Source organism: Euphorbia lathyris, chromosome 7, assembly GCF_963576675.1.
Source record: "Euphorbia lathyris chromosome 7, ddEupLath1.1, whole genome shotgun sequence".
Classification (NCBI taxonomy): domain Eukaryota; kingdom Viridiplantae; phylum Streptophyta; class Magnoliopsida; order Malpighiales; family Euphorbiaceae; genus Euphorbia; species Euphorbia lathyris.
The window spans coordinates 15,770,153-15,787,389 of record NC_088916.1 but is presented as its reverse complement, the minus strand read 5'-3'; positions in this window follow the sequence as shown (position 1 = coordinate 15,787,389).

The window sequence follows — 17,237 nt, the reverse complement described above, 5'->3', positions numbered from 1 at the left end:
CGAAACCTACATCTAGAGAGAGAAAAAGAATTCGCATCCCCTAGTTCGTGGATAAGAATTCATACGGCTTCCGTCGATTGATTAATTTCATTCATCTCCTTTTCTCTTTGATCTTGTGTTGGTTAATTAGAGGCAATCTATTTTGGTTGCATCTCATAAGGGTTGATTCTAACTTAACCTCACCGTGTTATACTTCGTGCTTGGGAACTCGGAGAAGAATTGTGGGCGCTTCTTTAACAACGGTAGATTGTTTTTCAAAAGGTATTCCTTCTTATCCCTCTTTATATGAAATAACGATTAACGGATCCTATGGTTAAAAGGAAGTAGGCTAAAAATTTTATATTTCCGCTGCTATACCTTAGCCTTATTTTCCATCAGTGGTATCAGAGCCATCGTTAAATCCGTTATTTCATATATGAAAATTTAGAAGTTTTTCAATAGGATTGAATTAATATTTATGGTTAGGATTAATTAACAAATAGTTTGATTAATTAATTCTAAAGATAAATAAATTTTAGTTAATTGTTAATTAAAATAGATTATGCGTATGTTCCTAATTATTTCGGTTGATAATCATTATAACAAAATCTATTAGTTTTATAGTTAGGTTAATAAAATTAGTTTTATTAATTCTAAAAGATAAAACGGAAATCTATTGTAGTTTTTCCTATTTCTGAAAATCGTTTTTAAAACCGTTTTAAAATCTGATATATATACATATATATGTTTTAATAAATAAAAAAAAAATATAAATACGACAGCGGCTCGGGTCGCACCTCACGGCGCGACCAGCCGCGTGCGCAGCCGCAGGGCTGCTGCCAAACGGCAGTAGCCCAGTTTCGGGCCCCGGCCCGAATCCCACTTGATTTTAATTGTTAAAATCGGCTTGAATATAACTTGTATATATAAATATATGTTTCAGAAATTAATAGTTTTCTGTTTTGATTATCGAATGAAAATTCGTTTAAAAGTTTGTTTTTACCAAGTTGTAAATCAAAGTGTTAAATGAATTGAAATCAAAATAATTGGGACATGCATAATCGACATTTTATATGGTTATATTAATCTAAGGATTAATATAAAGATACAAAACGATTAGAAGTAAAATTGGATGAAAGTTAATTTGACGAGTTAATGTGATTAACCTAAATATTACATAAGCCGGTTATGTAATCAACCAATTAAATTTATTTAATTGAGTCTATGCATGTTTGGAGTTATGGACATATTTGGACCCTCTTTTAGTCTTTTGGTATTTTTGAAATAGGGCATGCGAGTCCTGCCTATCTACTATCTATTGTAATTTCTCCTCTCATCTAATTCCCTTCAATTCAGTTGAAGTTTTCTTTAGTAGTATAGAAATTAATATGTAATTTCAAGGCGCCATGGAGAAGACGGAGGACCTAAAGAGAAATATGTAATAGTTAGTATTTCCTTAGGTTTGCCCTTTTATTCCGTCTCTGGCTCGACGGAATAATTTAGATGATATGTCCATAACGCCAATGTATGTGAATGTATGTGTCTGATGTATGCTAAAGCAAATCAAGACTAAGTTAGATTATGAGACCTAAAATAAAATCCCTCATTAAAAAGTTAAGTAAATAAGTAAGTTATTAAAATCGGTTGCCCCTCCCTAATATTATAATTCAGCCGGCAGTACTGGGGGCCTTTGGGTTGTTGAGTAAACTCAAGCTCGGGGGTCTTATGGTAACACCTGAATTATCGAAAATCGTTCTTTCATGAATATGGGGTAATTATTAAATTAGATTATGATAATTGGATGAGTAAACTCATGTTGTCATAAACTAATGGGCAAGATGGTTGGGATTAATATGAATAGCATATTAGTTACTAATGTGGTTAGTAACCCAATAACCTAGGAATCACATTAGAGATGTGATTGATCATATGAATCTACCTAATGAATGAGACTAGCTTGTTGAGTAAACTCAAGGTGAAATCTCAGGAGTTAGGATCCTAGCTCACTAAAGGATTTTTGAAATTCTGCGAATTAATATGGAGGGCTATTAATTTGGCAAAATAGTGGGAGCAATCTAAAATAAACTAAAAGTCCTATAATTTTAGATTGATATACTTTAAAGCAAATGAATAACATACGTTTACTCTTTCTCACTCTCAGTTTAATTAAACACTCTTAAAATCATGACTAACACCAATCTACAAAATACATTTACCGATAACAAGTTGAATAGTTCAAACTTCACCGACTGGTATCGCAACCTCAAAATTGTTTTGAAGTTCGATAAAATAGGGTATGTATTTGATACATCGATACCCCCTATCCCTGAGGATGATGCTCCCATCGAGGAAATCGATGCTTACCAGAAGCACAAGGCTGATGACGATCATGCCGGATGCATCATACTTGCATCGATGACATCGGAATTACAAAGGCAACTATGCATGTTCCATCATCATGCACCTAAAGGAACTGTTTGGGAAACAGACCAGGTGCGAACGCTACGAGATATCCAAGTTGCTATATCGTTGCAAGATGCAAGAGGGCACATCTGTAATGACACATTGTGTCAAGATGATTGGCTACATTACCAAACTTTCTAGTATTGGATTCGCGATGGATAACGAACTAAGTGTCGACTTAATTCTTCAATCCCTCCCAAAGAGTTATTCATAGTTCATCATGAACTATCAGATGAATGACTTGCAAACCTCTCTTGAAGAGCTTGCAAATATGCTCAAGTCAGTTGAGCCCAATATTCAGAAAGACAAGGCTATACCGGCTCTTGTCATAGAGGGATCAAAGAAGAGGAAAGGGAATTCTCCCAATCCTAAACATCCCAAGAAAGGTAAGAAAGCCATGCCCACTAAAGTTAAGGGAAAGGAAGTGAAGAAGCCCAAAAGAAAGTGCCACTATTGTGGTGACATGGGGCATTGGAAGAGAAATTGTTCTTTGTACCGAGCTACTCTCCAGAAGGGAAAAGCCGGTACTCCAACATATGGTATGTTCTATAAAGAACAAACATTGCAATTTTTATAGAGATTCGATTTTCTATTTCTCAGGAATATCACAAAATGGGATTTATGTGTTGATTTCTGTTTTCTCAATTGATACCAAAAGACATAAGCTAGATAATTCAACTTACTTGTGGCATTGTCATATAAACAAGAGACGCATGCTAAAGCTACATTCAGATGGGCTTATAGATCCAATTGATCCTGAATCATTGAAAACATGCGAATCATGTTTAAAAGGTAAAATGACAAAGACACCCTTTAGCAATAAAGGTGAGCGTGTATCAGACACTCTAGGACTCATTCATTCAGATGTATGTGGTCCTATGTCAGTCCAAGCAAGAGGAGGATTCAGATACTTCATAAGCTTCATAGATGACCATACTCGATATGGTTACATCTACTTGATGAGGCACAAATCAGAAGCTTTTGACAAGTTCAAATGCTTCAAGAATGAAGTGGAAAATCAATTAGGAAAGAAAATAAAGACGCTTCGATCCGATCGAGGTGGCGAACATCTTTCTGATGATTTTTTGAATTATCTAACTGAATGTAGGATATGCTCACAATGGACACCTCCCTATACACCACAACACAATGGTATATCCGAGAGGAGAAACCGTACCCTATTAGATATGGTACGATCCATGATGAGCATGGCCTTACTTCCAAAGACATTCTGGGGCTATGCCTTAGAAACTGCCCTCTTCACCCTAAACCGAGTACCAACTAAATCCGCTAGTTCCACACCATATGAATTGTTCGTTGGTAGGAGACCCGTGTTCTCATTTATGAGAGTATGGGGTTGTTCAGTGTATGTCAAACGCATTGCGTCCAACAAATTAGATTCTAAATCTGATAAATGTTTCTTCATTGGATATCCCAGGGAAACCGTAGGGTATTACTTCTATCATCCAGATGATCAGAAAGTAATAGTATCCAAGCACGCAACCTTCTTAGAGAAAGAGTTTCTCGAAGAAACACAAAAGGGAAGCGTGATTGAACTCGACGAAGTTCAAGAGGAAGAAACACCGACTGAAACAACAGAAGCGGTTGAGGTACCCGAAGTAGTCCCATTAGATGAGACTCTAGTGGCACCTATTCGTAGATCACGAAAAGTTCGTGAACTCCCAGTTAGATATGGTTTTCTAGTGGGAGATGATAACGAGGTTCCCGTGTTAGACGACGAACCCGAAACCTACGAAGAGGCTCTTACTAGTCCAGATTCTAAAGCATGGCTTGAGGCCATGGATTCTGAAATGGATTCCATGTATACTAACCAAGTGTGGACTTTGGTTGATCCACCCGAAGGGATAATTCCCATTGGGTGCAGGTGGATCTTCAAAAAGAAGACTGACATGGATGGAAAGGTTAGCACCTACAAGGCTAGGCTGGTAGCGAAAGGATATCGTCAGAAACAAGGTGTTGATTATGACGAAACCTTCTCTCCTGTTGCTATGTCCAAATCAATCAGAATCATGCTTGCTATTGTCGCTCACTACGATTATGAGATTTGGCAAATGGATGTGAAAACAGCTTTCCTAAATGGAAACCTGCTTGAGGATGTATACATGATGCAGCCTGAAGGTTTCATATCAAAGGATGCAAATAAAGTTTGCAAACTTCAGAGATTCATTTATGGACTCAAGCAAGCATCTAGAAGCTGGAATAAGCGTTTTGACGAAACCATAAAACAATTTGGTTTCGAACAAAATTGCGAAGAAGCTTGCATTTACAAGAAAGCAAGTGGGAGCTCTATAGCTTTTCTCATACTATATATGGACGATATACTGTTAATGGGAAATGACATTGCTCTATTACAGTCGGTAAAAGTATGGTTATCCGGTAACTTCTCAATGAAAGACCTTGGTGAAGCAGCTTATATACTTGGTATAAAGATCTATAGAGATAGATCGAGAAGACTGCTTGGTCTTTCACAGGCTACATACATTGAAAAGGTGCTAAATCGGTTTAGCATGCTTGAATCGAAACGAGGTAACTTACCCATGCTACATGGAGTAAAGTTAAACAATCATCAATGTCCTAAAACTGATGATGACAAACGACGCATGGCTGTAGTCCCGTACGCCAGTGCGATCGGTTCGATTATGTATGCTATGCTATGCACTAGACCTGACGTAGCGTTCGCGTTATCTGTAACGAGTCGTTACCAAGGGAATCCGGGAGACGAGCATTGGATTGCCGTCAAGAACATTCTTAAGTACTTGAGAAGGACTAAAGATATGTTCCTAGTGTACGGAGAAGGAGATCTGAAAATTGAAGGATTTTCAGACGCTAGTCATCTCACAGATGAGAATGATTTTAAATCCCAATCAGGATACCTGTTTATCTTGAATGGGGGCGCGGTCAGTTGGAAAAGTTCCAAGCAGGGAAGCGTAGCTTTCTCTACGACCGAGTCAGAGTACATCGCTGCTGCGGAAGCAGCAAAGGAAGCAGTTTGGATTAGAAAGTTCATTACAGAACTAGGTGTGGTGCCTGACATTGTCAATCCCATTACTCTGTACTGTGATAACAATGGAGCCATTGCACAAGCAAAGGAATCACGGTCTCATAATGCATCCAAGCACTACCTAAAGCGATACCACATCATAAGAGAGATTGTGGCTAGAGGAGATGTGAGAATAGAAAGAGTACCTATAGAGGACAACGTTGCAGATCCGTTGACAAAGCCTTTAACCCAGAAAGTACATGATCGTCATTTAACTTCTACTGGGATAAGTTTTAGAAATAATTGGCTTTAGTCCAAGTGGGAGTATGTTGGGGTTTAGTGTCCTATAGACAATTGTTGCAGGATACAAACTTAATGTAAATGAATTGTTCTTTATATCATTTGTTTTAATAAGATATATGTTTTATAACTATATAAAGGAAATCCCGTTTAAGCACTAAATAAAGTCTAATAAAAGGAAATCCGTAAGTTTGTTTAAAGTGATTATAAAGTGTTCATACAAGCATGAAGTGAGACAAAACTTTATAATAAACTAATAAACTTAAAACCACCCAAAGTCAAGTGATATGTTTAGGATTGACATATCACTGTTGAGACTTGTATGTAACAATGTCTTCTGTCCGACAGAAAGCTGATCTCACAAGCTTCATATATATAGATATCTGGACAGTTACATAGATCCGATGAAACGTCGTTCATTAGGATTGGGGATCCGATTTGAGATAACAGGATGGGTAGATTCATCCTTGTCACCTGTTCATCTCATTGGTATTAATAGGTATAACTAATCCTCAGACTCAAAGGAATGTTAATTGGTCATCCTGAATTACTGAATGTGAGACTTTGATCCTGCGGTCCCACGATCCTTAACAGAGATGACTCTGGGGTGTGAACTGCAAAGGTTGGGTGTCACAGGAGGTAATGTCAGGGTAGTTATACATTGGATTGAGCATTTATCACTCCCGATTAATGGGAGATACATCCAAGGATCGCTTGTGGAAGACTCGACTCTAAATCCTTGCAAGGTGATAGCTTAAGAGTAAGAAATACAGATTTCACTTAACCTATCTATTTGAGTTGACTCGGCCTATACAAGTAAAACGAACGTCTCGCTATATGTGACTTGACATCACCCATAGTCATAAGATTCAGTTCAAGGATGTAGTTGATAAAGGATCGAATTATACTGTAACTAATACGGAAGGGTTAACGACAGAATCAACTTGTCTTCTTAACGGACTCTGGGGGAATGATTACAGACTTGCCAATAACATACTCAGTACATCATTCCGTTATGCAAGGATTAAATATAATTCTTGAAGAAATTAATTAATAGTTGCATACGGCCAGAAGTAGTAAGAACCTAATGGATCACACATAAGACTTGGAACCAAAAGAGAGATGGATGTCATTAATAGATGGAAGCCCAAATGAGCCCAGTAAGGCCCATTTAATTAGGGGAGGCCGAAATTTATATATAATAAGTTAGGAATTATTTTAATTCCATTAATCCTAATTTGATTAGGTTTGTGAATTAAATTAATTAAGGGATAACTAAGTTAGGAGTTTTAATTAGATTAATATACTCCTATTATTATCCAATTAGGTTATTTATTATTATCCTAAATATATTAGATACATTATAAGATAATAATTAGGAATCCTATTCCGAATTGAATTCCTATTAAGTAACCTATTCCTATCTAACTAGGGTTTAGATACAAGTTATTATATATACCCCCCTAATATGTGAATTTCGACTAAGCCCTAACCCTCCCCTCTATGTGATTTTCGAAACCTACATCTAGAGAGAGAAAAAGAATTCGCATCCCCTAGTTCGTGGACAAGAATTCATACGGCTTCTGTCGATTGATTAATTCCATTCATCTCCTTTTCTCTTTGATCTTGTGTTGGTTAATTAGAGGCAATCTATTTTGGTTGCATCTCATAAGGGTTGATTCTAACTTAATCTCACCGTGTTATACTTCGTGCTTGGGAACTCGGAGAAGAATTGTGGGCGCTTCTTTAACAACGGTAGATTGTTCTTCAAAAGGTATTCCTTCTTATCCCTCTTTATATGAAATAACGATTAACGGATCCTATGGTTAAAAGGAAGTAGGCTAAAAATTTTATATTTTCGCTGCTATACCTTAGCCTTATTTTCCTTCATGGAGCCCTTCAGTTGCTTCATTCCACACAGAACTTGAACAAGCCATTACGCTGACCAAAATTCTACTCAAAGTTCTGCAAGAAAAAGCAAAGCAATCTTACACCAAATTTCATATCTTTCGTGTAAAAGTCTAGAGTGATTATTCAATCATCTAAGGTGTCTTAGCAATTGTTGTTTAGGACAAACACTTATCATTTCTAGAGATTAGAAATGAGAGGCTGAGTACTCGGTTATAGTACTCAGCGAGAGATTAGGAGTGAGTAGAGGTATAGAGGAAGGTACTCTTGTTATACTCAGCTTCTAAGTTGTAAAAGGTTTGATGCTCTACCGTTAAAGAGCTCAGTAGAGAATTCGAAATCTCGGAACGTGTTCCGGGGACAGGACGTAGGCTTGGAGGCCGAACCTGGATAAATCTGCTGAGTAATATCTTTCTAAGCTTAAACTCCTTAATATATAGAGTAAATTACATCAAAAGTACCTGAATTATACTCTAATTCACACTTTGGTACCTGAATTACATTTTGTCACAAAAATATACTTCAAGTATAAATGACCGGACAATTTAATAGTTTTAACAGGCACCAACCAGTCACTTTGAATTTTATAATTTATTTGACTTTTTTTAGAATTTGACTCACTCCCTTGTTAGTCCCTTGTAAGGTTGCAAATATAGTTCCAAGGGGGGGTTAGGAACTATTTTACCTTTTTTTTAAGATAAGTTGGGCAGATTTCTTTTCTTCAAGAAAAGTTTATCTAACAGCGGCGCTTACCACTCAGCAAGACACTGGCTTAGTCAACTAGTGACTAGGACAGCTTCGTTGCTTAGGTCAGGAAATAGCACTTAGAGTCTATTCCTGAACCTTCTCGTTGGTAGCGCACAACTCAGCTTGACCTCTTTTACTTGGTCAGTTTTAGTTTGTTTTAAGCAAGCAATATGAATAAGGAGTTAAGGTTTAGAAATACTTCACTCAGCAGATTTATCCAGGTTCGGCTTCTTTTAAGCCTACGTCCTGTCCCCGGAACACCTCCGAGATTTCAAATCCTCTACTGAGCTCTTTAAAGGTAGAGCCTCAAACCTTTTACAATATCAGCAATTGAGTATGACAAGAGTACCTTCCTCTATACTTCTACTCAATCCTAATCTCTCCGCTGAGTACTTAAAACCGAGTACCCAGCCTCTCCTTTCTACTTCTAGAAATGATAAAGATTTTGTCCTAAACAACAATTGCTAGAACACCTTAGATGATTGAAAAACAATCACTCTAGACTTTTACATAAATGAATAGACTTTGTAGTGTAAGAACTTTGCTTTGCTTTTGATGGAGAACTTTTGTATACGTTTGGTCAGCGTAGCGGCTCTTGCTCAAAGTTCTCTGCAGAATGTGGATTCTGAATGGACTATTTATAGAGAGCTGTGAGAGCTTCTGGTTATTTCGAATTTCGAAATAACCGTTGGAGAGAAACGGCTATAGGTCGCTTTCACTGAGTCTGCCAGCAGTTCTCGTTAGCCAATCAGATTCCAGCGTCTTCTGTTCTTCGGTCAATGAGTCAGTATGTTCCACCATTTTGGGTAATGTCAACCAGACAGCTTGTTGTGTCTTCTGACCTTTACCTAATGAGGAAATACTTTGTCTGGAAGCTGTCTTATGGTCAGTAGCTGTCCTGCACGTTTTGTCGAGACAGCTTAGCAGCTTCATACCGAAGTTGTCTACGTGGATCTTCTCGATCCTTCTTTACTCAGCATGCGTTTCATCACTTTAACGGCGACGTTTTGGAGATACGCGGGCTGAGTGATCTTTGGCTTGTTTGACTTGGGCCTTGATTTCCATATAGGGCTTGAGCCTTATGATCTTTATGTCTTATGATAAATTATAAACTCAACATTGAACAAACACATTAGTAACACTAAATCAAAGCATTTAAACTTAGTGTGTTATAGAATATTTACTTTCACTTAATTAATTTTGTCAAATCAAAATCCTGTGGAAAGGTGTTTCAACAAACTCCCCCATTTTGATGTTGGCAAAACTAATCAGCAAGGAACTCAGTATGAGCTCCCCCATGATAGTTGACCTTTTTAATTAAGTGAACTCCCCCGTAAGGATAGAACTACTGACTTAGTTTTATTCTAAACATTCTAAGGTTTGGCTGAATAAGCCTAAGATCAGTTTTCAGTTATAGGTCAGCTTATGGGTCATATTCTATTTTACTCAGTATTCAGCGGAAGTGATGTATAGTGACAGAGCGCGCTGAGCAAATTATTGTTCAATGGTTTATATTTGACAAGTTCAAACATCTATATGCAGCATGCATTTATATAATACTTGGCATTTAAAGGATGAATAATCAACAGTTAAAATATGAATGCAAGTATTTCAAGAGTAACAGAAGTTAGGCATAAAATAAAACAACACAAAAACAAACATTACAAAACAAAACAAGAGATAAAGTTCGTCTTCCTAACTTCTAACACTTAACACTCTAGTTTCTCTAACACTCTAGAGTTCCTTCTCCTTAGTTGCCACTTTTCTCCCCCGTTTTGCCAGCATCAGCAGTAGGCAAATTAATCGGTAGGGGCAGGAGATTTGGCCTGATCCTGCAGCACACGTATTTGACCCTCCAAAGAATTCATATGACTGACCATAGCCAGCATGAGTTTAGTCATTCTGGTCATGTGAGCGTGTGTGGGTTGCTGCGTCTGGACAGAGGAGAAGTGATTGATTAATTCATGGATTTCACGCAGAATATGGTGAGTGACAGGTGGATGAGAGGACTGAGCAGGAGTCGATGGAGTAGGTGCTTGTTCTTGAAGCAGAGTGCTTGCTGAGGCGATGACACGCCGACCTGACTCAGTGGCACCAAGGTGTGCATATTTGGCAGAAGTGGGTTTGCACTGAGGGCCTTGTGTAGTGACAGGACTATGAGGCGTGTTGACCTCAGGTGCTGAATTGCTTTGAGTTTGAGGTAGGAGTGGAGCTTCCTTTGGACTTACAGGGGTCTTGGCTTGTTTCTCTACGGGAGGAACAGAGGCTTGATTTTGTGGAGACCCCTCTTGAGCAACATGGCCCTCAAGAACAGGTTCTTCAGCGGTTCGCAGCTTCTTCTCAGCTGACTCAGCTAGGTCTTGATCAGCTTTCCTCTTGTTGCTTTCTATGAGCCTTATCTTTCTCGGGACAGTATGAATATCCTTCGAGCATGCTCCCTTTTTCTTCTTCTTCTCAGCTTTAGCAACTTCAGATGGCACAGTGGACGGATTCTCAGTTGGAGGTTCATTGATTGGTTCTGTACCCTCAGCAGTGTGAGCGGCTTCAGCCATAACATCATCTATAATGGCATCCAGGTTAGCCGGATTTTCCATTTCTCCAATGGGTTGCTCATCCTCAGCCATAAGATTCTCCTCCTCAGGAGTGACATTTTCATCATATCCTCTAAGAGGTTGGCTATGTGAGAGTCCATTCAGCAGACGTGCAGTGATAGCAGTTCCCGTTGAACTTATTTCACCAACAGTCTCTATGTTCTTGTCTTGTATTATCCTGGTGATGAGAGAACCTAAACGGAGCTTCCTTCCGCTTCTTTGGAAAGCTCCGACCAAAAATACAGGCATGTTGAAAGGAGTACTGGTCAGCATATGCCAGATGAAACATTGTTCAAAATTAGAGGCAGATGAGGGAGAGCTGAGTTTAGGGAAGATAAAGTTGGTCAGCAAGAAGTGGGCCATCTTCTGATTTTTGCCCATGCAGGTGCTGGGTACTTCTCCCTTGTAGTTTCTGGGTTTACAGAATCCCTTCATCTTCTCTGCGATGGCTTTCGGTATCGGCTTCTTTGTGGTTCTGAACTGGATCCCTGTATTTGGTATCTCTAGCAATGTAGCTAGATATTCAGGGGTTATCACTATCTTTTGACCCTTGACTGTGGTCTCCAGATAGTCAGAGTAATCTGCATCAACATGCAGGTTGGAGTAGAACTCTCTTACTATTGTAGGATAGGTTTGCCCGGACAGAGAGAAGAGACCTGTCCATTTGTTGTTTTTGGTCCATTCACAGAATGGAGTCTCTGAAGAGATGAAGTCAGGGTGGAAGAATCGACTTCTCAATACCTCTTGATTCTTAGCCCAAGAGTGTACTTTAATCATTTTTCTCATTAGGCTAGTTGAAGGACCAGCCTGGTCAGAGGATTTGAGAGTTGGAGAGAAATAACTTTCGTTGTAAGACATTTTTGAAATTTTGAAGCTCTTTGGAAAATTTTGAAGCTTTCTTAGAGTTCAGTGTATATGTGACGAGGGTAGTGGGTTAGTATTTACTATTTATAGATTTTATGGTTTAGGGTTCCGTTTGAATTTTAAACCAGTTTTGCTCTGGGTTGTCCAATCGCCAGAAACCCTGACACTTATGACACTATTAAGACGTTATTCGGCGCATGCGCAGTACAGGTGTCACCTCGCGTGTAGTGACATTAAATGCTAATAAGTGCTTCTACTTAGCGTTTGTTGATATAAACGTTTCATATTCTGAGTAGTCAGTACATTCTTTAGGAATGGCTTTAAGTTAAAGTTCGAAGCTAATTTACTCAGTGTGCAAGATTACTCAGTATTGTATATTTAGTCAGTTTCAAGAGATACTCAGCAAACAATAAATCATTCAGCATGTAATTCACTCAGCATTCAATATTCATTTAGCACAGGAATTTACTGAAGAGGATTAAACATACCAATTGCTTCTCTCAGTATGCTAAATTGCTCTCGTGCTAGAGGCTTTGTAAAGATATCAGTAAGCTGCTCGTCTGTTGGTACATACGTCAGCTTGATTTCTTTCTTGAGTACATGATCTCTGATGAAGTGATGTCGTATACTGACATGTTTCATCCTGCTGTGTTGAATTGGGTTCTTTGAGAGGTCAATTGCACTTTTGTTGTCGCATTTGACTTCAATTGTCTTTGTTTGAACACCATAATCTTCAAGCTGTTGCTTAATCCAAAGGACCTGAGCAACACAACCTCCAGCAGTAATGTACTCAGCTTCAGTTATGGACAGGGCTACTGACGCCTGCTTCTTGCTGAACCAAGATACAAGACAGCTTCCTAGGAATTGGCATCCTCCAGATGTGCTTTTTCTTTCCAGCTTGTCTCGTCCATAGTCAGCGTCAGTGTATCTGATGAGTGTAAAGTCATGAGTGTTTGGATACCACAGACCTGCATTTACTGAGCTTTGCAAATATCTAAGAATCCTTTTTACGGCTATGTAATGGGATTCCTTAGGGTTAGCTTGATATCTAGCACAATAACATACTGAGAACTGAATGTCCGGTCTACTTACTGTTAAGTAAAGTAAAGAGCCAATCATACCTCAGTATAACTTGCTGTCTACTGACTTACCATTCTCATCGGCACAAAGGACAGTGTCAGTGGCCATAGGAGTGGATATTGGCTTACAATGTTCTAGTTCATATTTCTTCAATATCTCCTTGGCATATTTAGCTTGACTTATGAATATGCCATTCTTTCCTTGCTTGATTTGAAGTCCGAGGAAGAAGTTGAGTTCTCCCATCATTGACATTTCGAATTCAGTCTGCATTTGTTTGCTAAATTCCTTGCACATAGATTCATTAGTAGCACCAAATATAATATCATCTACATATATTTGAGCCAGCAGGGTATCTTTACCCTTTCTCTTAATGAATAAGGTTGTATCAGCTTGACCCCTGACGTAACCTCTAGTCAGTAAAAAGTTGGTCAGCCTCTCATACCAAGCACGTGGTGCTTGCTTGAGTCCATACAGAGCCTTTTTGAGTTTGTAAACGTGGTTTGGGAACTTAGAATCCTCAAACCTGGAGGCTGATTTACATAGACCTCCTCGTCTATTATTCCATTAAGAAAGGCACTTTTGACATCCATTTGAAACAGTTTAAAGTTCATGTAAGATGCATATGCACATAAAATCCTAATAGCTTCTAGCCTTGCCACTGGGGCAAAGGTCTCACCGTAGTCAATACCTTCTTGCTGACTGTAGCCCTGAGCTACAAGTCTTGCCTTGTTTCTGACTATGTTTCCTTGCTCATTTACTTGTTCCTGAAGACCCATCTCGTTCCAATGGTCTTTTGGCTCCTAGGATGTGGCACTAGCTCCCATACATTATTCCTCCTGAACTGATTGAGTTCCTCTTGCATGGCATTCATCCAGAATTCGTCATCCTCAGCTTCGGCAAAGTTATTCGGCTCAAGTACTGAGACAAAAGCTACATTGCCGAGATACTTCCTTAGTTGATTTCTTGTCATCAGCGTATTTCCAGCTGAGTCAAGAATTGCATTTTCTGAATGCCCTCTTGGGACTCTTATCTCCTTTGGTAGACTTGTGTCTTGTTCTATCTGTGTTTCAACATTCTCTGCAGAAGTAGATAGGTCAGTGAAAGTAATTTTAGGTTCACTCTTACTCTTGGTCAGCCGTTTTATGAAGGACTCAGTAGCTGGTTCTTGATCAGCAGATGCTGAGTTTGGTTCATCTTCTGTCAGCGGCTGGTATCTTCCTGCAGGGTTAGTTTCATCGAATTGCACATGTATAGATTCTTCTAATACTTGAGTTCTCTTATTAAAAACTCTGTATGCTTTACTGTTTGTTGAGTAGCCTAGAAAGATAGCCTCATCAGCTTTTGAATCAAATTTGGCTAAGCTATCTTTGGTATTTAAAATAAAACACCTACAGCCAAAGGCACGAAAGTATCCAATGTTGGGCTTTCGTCCTTTCCAAAGTTCATATGGGGTTTTCTTAAGTATAGGTCTAACTAAAGCCCTATTCAGAATATAGCATGCTGTGTTGACAGCTTCTCCCCAAAAATACTTTGGAAGCCTATGCTCATCCAGCATTGTCCTAGCAATCTCAACCAGAGTTCTGTTCTTCCTTTCAACAACCCCATTTTGCTGAGGCGTTCTAGGAGCAGAGAAATTGTGGTCAATGCCGCTGGCTTCACAGAATTCAACAAACTTTTGGTTCTTGAATTCTCCACCATTATCACTACGGATATGAGCTAATTTTAGGTCTTTCTCATTTTCAATTTTTCTAACCAAGTTTGAAAATGTCTCAAAAGTCTCATCCTTACTGGTCAGTAGGATAACCCATGTGTACCGAGAGAAATCATCTACAATAACCAAGGAAAACCTTCTTCCACCCAGACTCAGCGGCTGGACTGGACCAAAGAGATCCAAGTGTAGCATTTCTAACGGACGCTTAGTTGAGACAATGTTTTTACTTTGAAAAGATTGCTTGGTTTGTTTTCCAGCTTGGCAGGCATGGCATAATTGATCTTTTTGAAATTTAAGTTCAGGCAGTCCCTCAACCAATTGCTTTCTTGCTAATTTGGCCAGGAGGTCCATGCTTACATGACCAAGTCTCCTGTGCCATAGCCAGGAATTTTCTTCCTTTGTGACTAAGCATACATTTTTTGAAAACTTCTTTTCGAGGTTTAGCATAAAGACATTGTCTATCCGAGGGGCAGTTAAGATTAACTCATTAGTTTTACCCTCGTATATTTTACATCCAGTAGCATCAAATATAACTTTTCTCCCATTGTCACATAGCTGAGCTACGCTGAGTAAGTTATATTTGAGTCCGCTGACTAGGGAGACAGATTCAATAGTAGGGTTACCTCCGACGGTTCCTGAGCCTACTATCTTACCCTTCTTGTTGTCTCCAAAACTTACACTCCCTCCTCGTTTACGTTCAAACGTGATGAACTGAGTTTCATCACCCGTCATATGCCTTGAGCATGCGCTGTCAATATACCACATCTTTGACTTCTCGGCACATCTCAGGCTTACCTGCATTGTAACTAGTTGCTTTTAGTTACCCAACTCTTTTTGGGTCCTGACTTGTTAGGTGCAACAGGTATAGCATCATATTTTATTTTATGGCGGCATACATGGACAGTATGGCCATTCTTTCCACAGAAGTCACAACTGACCTTCTGTTTAGGATTTTTTACTGACTTGTCAGCACCCCAGTGCTGAGCGTGCCAGCACACTTTAGTAGTGTGTCCTAACTTCCCACAAAAATCACATTGGACTTTTCGCTGGGGATTTCTTCTCTGCTGAGTACCTTGGTACTGTGTACCTTGATACTGAGTTCTCAGCGGAAAATTGTTTTTGTTTGGAACCTTTAATTGGTTCTGAATGGTTGTGACATCCTTCCTCAGTTTCTTTGAAACTGACTGGACTTCAGAGACAGACTCATGAATGATTTTCATATTTTCATGCAAAACTGAGTTGTCTTGAAGAAGGTATCTGAGGTCACTCAGTTTGACCTCTTCTACTTCATCACAGCGCCAGCTGAGTGCTTTAATCTTCCTATTACACTTTTTAACAAGTGTATAGAGATCACTCAGAGCGTTACCCATTTCATTTCTGAGTTGAGAGAGTGAGATTACCTCATTAGATTGCTCTTCATTATCTGACTCATCAGATTGGTCAGCATGCTCAGAAATGCATGGCTCAGCAAGTTCGTCAGCCATAAAGCATATCTTCGCTGACTCGGTGGCCTCAGTTTCTGTTGATGAAGATTCATCACTGTCACTCCAAGTAGCCACCATTGCCTTCTTCCCACTTTTCTTGTCTTTCCTCAGCGTGGGGCAGTTTGACTTAATATGGCCATCTTGGTGGCACTCAAAGCATGTAATGGGCTTTAAGCTGTCCTTTCTGTATTTGCTGTCGCTTGAGTCAGCCTTATACTTATCAAACTTTTTGTAAGGCTTTTTGGAATATTTGTCGTTCTTCCTGAACAGCCTCTTCATCTTTCTTGTAAACATAGCCATCTCCTCATCATCAGTTGAACTCCCGTCAGTGGAGTCAGCCTTCATGACAAGTGACTTCTGCTTCTTGTCATCAGATTTTTCCTTCACCTCAAAGTTCTTCATTGATATCTCATGGGTCAGCAATGAACCGATGAGTTCGTCATATTTGTAGGTGGTTAAATCCTGAGCTTCCTCAACTGCTGTCTTCTTTGCTTGCCAGTCTTTTGGAAGACTCCTGAGTATCTTTTTGACTTGTTCTTCCTCAGTGAAGATTTTCCCAAGTCTCTTGAGCTCATTAATGATGTTGGTGAACCTTGCGTTCATGTCTGAAATGCCCTCATCATTGTTCATCTCGAACAGCTCGTACAGTCTCATCTGCTGATTCACCTTGGATTCTTTTACTTTGTTTGTTCCCTCGTAGGTGACTTCCAGCTTTTTCCAGATCTCTTGTGCCGACTCACAACCTGAGATTTTGTTATATTCTGCAGCATCGAGCGCACAGTGAAGCATATTGATAGCCGAAGCATGGTTTTGAAGCTTCTTTAGATCATCCTCTGTCCATTCAACCTCAGCTTTAACAACTGACTGGCCAGCAACAACTTTCACAGGTACAAACGGGCCTTGGACTATAGACAGCCAGGCACTCATGTTTGTAGCTTGAATGAAGTTTTTCATCCTATTCTTCCAAAAGGTATAGTTTGACCCGAAGAATAGGGGAGGCCTGGTAATGGACAGTCCCTCAGGTAATATCTGAGTTGTCTGGTTTCCAGGGAGAAACCGAGTGCTGTTTTCGCCCATGGTATGGATCAACTCAAGGTTGTTAGACCTTT